The sequence below is a fragment of the Chrysochloris asiatica genome, unplaced genomic scaffold (assembly GCF_000296735.1).
Source record: "Chrysochloris asiatica unplaced genomic scaffold, ChrAsi1.0 scaffold00003, whole genome shotgun sequence".
In the NCBI taxonomy this organism is placed as follows: domain Eukaryota; kingdom Metazoa; phylum Chordata; class Mammalia; order Afrosoricida; family Chrysochloridae; genus Chrysochloris; species Chrysochloris asiatica.
The window spans coordinates 1,436,899-1,442,561 of record NW_006408521.1 but is presented as its reverse complement, the minus strand read 5'-3'; positions in this window follow the sequence as shown (position 1 = coordinate 1,442,561).

The following is a 5,663-nucleotide window of genomic DNA, read 5'->3' as shown; positions in this document are numbered from 1 at the left end:
CCAACAGCATAATTCAAATGTATAGATTTTTCTACAGTTTTCCTTATTCATTGTCCAACTTTCACATGCATATAAGGCCATTGGAAATACTGTGGCTTGGGACAGGTTCACCTTAGTCTTCAAACTGACATCTTTGCTTTTAAACACATTAAAGAGGTCTTTTGCAGCAGATTTGTCTAATGCAGTGTGTTGTTTGATTTCTTGACCGCTGCTTCCATGAGCATTGATTGTGGACCTAAGCAAATTGAAGTGTTTGACAACTTCAGTCTTTTCTACATTTATCATGATGTCATTTATTGGTCCAGTTTTGAGGAATTTTGTTTTCTTCACATTGAGATGTAGTTCCTACTGAAGGCTGTCATCTTTGATCTTCATCAAAAGTATTTCAAGTCCTCTTTATTTTCAGCAAGCAGGGTTGTATCTCTACATATTGGAGGTTGTTAATGACTCATGCGCCAATATATGTATATATTTACTTGTTATTGGGAACTGAGTGAACGTTTACTGACAAGACTGTCAGTTATACATGCAACAAATCATACACTTCTTTCACCTCAATGATTGCAATCCCCTCCATGCAATTATCTCAGTTCCAGTTATTCTTATTTCCATTCCAATTTACTTTCCCAGTCCCTTCTCAACTTTGTCCTTAGGTGCATGTTGCCCTTTTGATTTTGAATGCTTGACCACTTCATGGTAAGCATACCTTACTAGTGTTGTTGTACCTCTTATATATCTATTTATTACTTGGTTGAAAATTGGCGCAAGAGGGTATATTCCTTTCCGAAGCTGGTCGAGGTCCATAATCTCAGGTTCCTCCAGTGTCTTTCTGACCAGTGAATTGGTCTTTTTCAGTAATTTTGAATTTTGTTCCACATTTTCTCCCATTCTGTCTGAGACCTTCTAATGTGATCCCCTTTCAGAAATGTCTCTTCTGATCTTAATTCCACATTCTTCTTCATATTAATCCAGCTCCTTGGATTATTTGCTCACTATACATGTTGATTAAGTATGGTAGAAGGATACAACCCTAAAGCCCACTTTCCCTGATTTTAAACCATTGTTCTTTTCTAATGACTGCCTCTTGGTCTATGTACAGGTTCCCCATGAGCACAATTAAGTGATCTGGAATATCCGTTCTCCCCAGTGTTATCCATAGCTGGTTATGATCCACACAGTTGTGCATAGTCAAGAAAGCACAAGTAAACATCTTTCTGGTATTTTCTGCTTTCAGCCAAGATCCACCTAATGTCAGCAATGATATCTCTTGTTAAGAGTCCTCTTCTGAATCTGACTTGAATTTCTGTTAGCTGCAGTCATTTTTGAATGATCTTCAGCAAACTTTTACTTACATGTGATATTAATAATATTGTTCAATGGTTTCTGCATTCTGTTGGATCATTTTCCTTTGGAATGGGTACTAATATGGATCTCTTCCAATTGGTTGGTCAGGTAGCTGCTTCAAATTTCTTGGCCTAGATGAGTGAGCACTTTCAGTGCTATATCGGTTTGAATTTACAGAAGACTTCATTTTGCTCAGATCAACCATCAACACTCACGGAAGCAGCAGTCAAGAAATCAAACATGTTGCATTAGTCAAATCTAATGCATGAGACCTCTTTAAAGTCTTGAAGAGCAAAGATGTCAGTTTGAAGTCCAAGGTGTGTCTGATCCAAGCCATGGTGTTTTCAGTAACGTCATATGCATGGGAAAGTTGGACAGTGAATAAGGAAGATCATAGAAGAATTAATGCATTTGAATTAGAGAGTTGGAGAAAGATATTAAAGGTACCACAGACTTCCAAAAGAACAAACAGATCTGTGTTGAAAGAAGTACAGCCACAATGCTTCTTGGAAGACAGGATGGCCAGACTTTGTCTCCTACTTTGGACACATTTTCAGGAGGGACCAGTCGCTGGAGAAGGATATAATGTTTGGTAAAGTGAAAGGTCAGAGAGAAAGAGAAGGACCCCAATGAGAGGAATTTTCACAGTGGCAGCTGCAATGGGCTCTGGTGTAGCAATGATTGGGAGGTTGGCATGGAACCAGGCAGTGTTTCGTTCTCTTGTGCATAGAGTTGCTATGAGTTGGTACCGACTCAATGGTACCTCACAACAGCAACAACAACAACTGGTGAAAGTGTTCATGATATTTGTTGTTAAGTGCTGTCGAGTTTGTTCTGAGTCATAGCAACCCTGTATAGGGTTTCCTAGGAGCAGCTAGTGAACTTGAACTGCTGACCTTGTGGTGAAACCAAACTTGCAGTCCAGCACATTAACCCAAAGTGCCACACCAGGAGTCATGATAAGCCCTGTTTATTGTCTTGATCCGGTGCTGTAGGATAAGCACAGGACTGCTAACCACAAGGTAAGTGGTTCAAAACCACCAGCTGTACCTCACAAACCCAGGGTCTCTATGAGTTAGAACTGACTCTATTGCATTTAACAATAACAACAATTGTTTGGCTGAAGGTTGAGTCACTGGTTCCAGGCTGAATTATATGTGAGGGCCATCGCTTTGTTTTGTTTTTGTTTTTTCACTTTCTAAATGGTTGTTACTTATATATGGAAACAACAGTTTTTTCTATTGATTTTGTATTTAGCAATCATGTTTAAAATAATTTATCATAATAATTTATCTGATTTATTTTTCATTATATTCAACTATGAATTTAATCATGTTGTTGTTAAGTGCCTTCGAGTCAGTTCCAACTCACAGCAACCCTATATAGGGTTTCCAAGTAGCTGCTGGTGGGTTTGTACAGCTGACCTTGTGGTTTGCAGTCCATTGTTGATCCTACAGTACCATACCAGGATTTTGTATCACCTATAAATAATGTATTGCATTAGGCAAATCTGCTGCACAGGAACTCTTTAAAGTGTTGAAGAGCAAAGATGTCAGCTTGAGGACTAAGGTGCGCCTGACCCAGGCCATGGTATTTTCAATAACCTCATATGGATGCGAAAGCTGGACAGTGAATAAGGAAGATTGTAGAAGAATTGATGCCTTTGAGTTGTGGTGTTGGAGGAGAATCTAAAAGTGCCATGGACTGCCAAAAGAACCAATAGATCTGTTTTGGAAGAAGTACAGCCAGAGCGCTCCTTATAGGCCAAGATGGCCAAACTTTGTCTCTCATACTTTGGACATATTGTCAGGAGGGAACATTTGCTAGAGAAGGATATCATGCTTGGTAAGATGGAGGGTTAGAGAAAAAGAGGAAGACCCCCAACAAGATGGATTGGTCAGGTGGCAGCATTGATGGACTCAAGTGTGGCAACGGTAGTGAGGTTGGCCCAGGATCAGACATTGTTTCATTCTGCTGTGCATGGGGTCGCTATGAGTCGGTTCTGACTTGATGGAACCTAACAACAACAACATAAATAATGTCATTTATATTTTGTTTAAATCTTTACATATCACTTTTTTTTTGGTCTTTACTGTTCTAGCTAGGAGTCTCAGAGGTTGATCAGAAATTAGGATTATATCAAAAGGAAATTTTTCAATTTCTCCTCATTAAAAATGATGTCTGTTGTGGGTTTTATTTATTTATATTTATTATTCATAGTATTTCCAATAACCTCATATGCATGTGAAAGCTGGACATTGAATAAGGAAGACCATAGAAGAATTGATGCTTTTGAGTTATGGTGTTGGAGGAGAATACTGAAAGTGCCATGGGCTGCCAAAAGAACCAATAGATCTGTTTTGGAAGAAGTGCAGCCAGAGTGCTCCTTGGAGGCCAAGATGGACAAACTGCATCTCTCATACTTCGGACATGTTGTCAGGAGGGACCTGGAGTCACTGGAGGATCTCATGTTTGGTAAGGTGGAGGGTCAGAAAAAGAGAGGAAGACCCCCAATGAGATGACTTGGCCAAGCGTGGCAACAGTAGTAAGGTTGGCCCAGGAGTGGGCAGTGTTTTGTTCCGCTGTGCATTAAGTTGCTATGAGTCAGTACTGACTCGATGGCACCTAACAACAGCAATAGTACGGTCTACTCCTTTTGTTTGTTTGTTGTTGTTAAATGCCATCGAGTCGATTCCGACCCATAGTGACCCTTTATAGGGTTTCCGTGACTGGTGAGCTTGAACCACCGACCTTGTGGTTCAAATTGATTTTGCAGTGTAGTGCATTAGCCAACAGCGCCACACCAGGACTCCATTTGTTTGCTTGCTCAATTCCTTTTGAGTCTCAAAAGAGATTGATTTAATACTAGGAAAGAACAATGGGTTTGTTTTTTTTTAAATTTTAAAAGAATTATAAAAATGAACATTTTGTAGAGCTCATAGTTGTTAGGTGACTTTAGTTGATTTCAATTCATGGTAACTTCTGAGACAGAAAGGAACTGCCCTATGGAGTATTTTAAGCTGTAATTTTCTAAAAGAGCAGATTGCTGGGTGTTTCTCCCATTGTTGGAAATAAGACCTGATGTCGCAAACAGGCACTCAGTGAAACCAGAAGTATCTCGGCAAAGCAAAATTTTACTTCTGCAGAATGGTGCATAGTGGCACAGGAACAAATCAGCAAGCACACAGGTAGGATGACCCAACTGGCTTTTTATTCCTAACACAGGTCTAAGGCTGCCCCTTACCCTATTGGTTAGGGTTTTGACCGCACAATCTTGTCCTTTCCCTATTGACTAACACATATTATCAGGAAATTTGAAAGTCCCGCTTTTATTCCAGGAAGCGGTAATGGCCAGAAAAGTATTTGTGTCGCTAGAGTACAAGGAAGTTGGAAAGTCTTTGTTTCAGGAAGCCGTGGTAGCTAAAATACTGTTTAACTCTAAAGTGGGGTCAGAATACAAGGAAGGCACAGTACATTTGTTTGAAAGAAAAGATGTATATTCCTACAATTCCTCCCCCCACCTTTTTTTTTTAGACTTCTTCGTTCTTTTCTTCAAACTCGGAAAGGAGGAGTTGACTTTGGTGTCCCTGAGTATCTAAGAGTAAAAGGTTAGCATGGTATGGGGGCGGGGATTATTTAGTCAAGGTTGTTTCTGACTCTTTGGGTTAGTTCTCTAACACAGGTATAATACAACATCCAACTAGTATTAGCATTCCAAACACAATAATGAGGGCGATGAGGACTCAAGTCATGAATCCGTTCCATTTTCCAAACTATTGTTTCATGAGACTAGGAAAAGGGCCTTCTATGCCTGAGTTCTCAGCGAATTCATTAGCTCGTAATGCTTTAATAAGGGTACCATCAGGAGCGGAATTGTTGGGGATAAAGGTTCAACATTGAGCTCCAATCAATAACACAGTCCACTTTTTTCTACTAAAAACATATCTAAAGCTAATCTATTTTCCCAAATCATTTTGCTTGTTGTCGATAAGTACCGTGGAGTCGGGTTCCAACTCATAGTGACCCTGCACAGGGTTTCCGAGGCTGTAAATCTTTACGGGAGCAGAACGCCTCATCTTTTTCCCGCGGAACCACCGGTAGTTTCGAACTGCTGACCTTGAAGTTGGCAGCCCGACTCATAACCAATACGCTACCAGAGCTCCTTAAATCATTTTGCTAGTCGGCCCTAATTGTTCTGCTATTCCTTTAGTGGCATCTCTAGTATAATTTACAAACCTTTGTTGGTTATAATATATATATAATTAATCCAGTCTACATTTTTGTTAATGGTTGACCACCAAAACAAAACAGATTTGGAT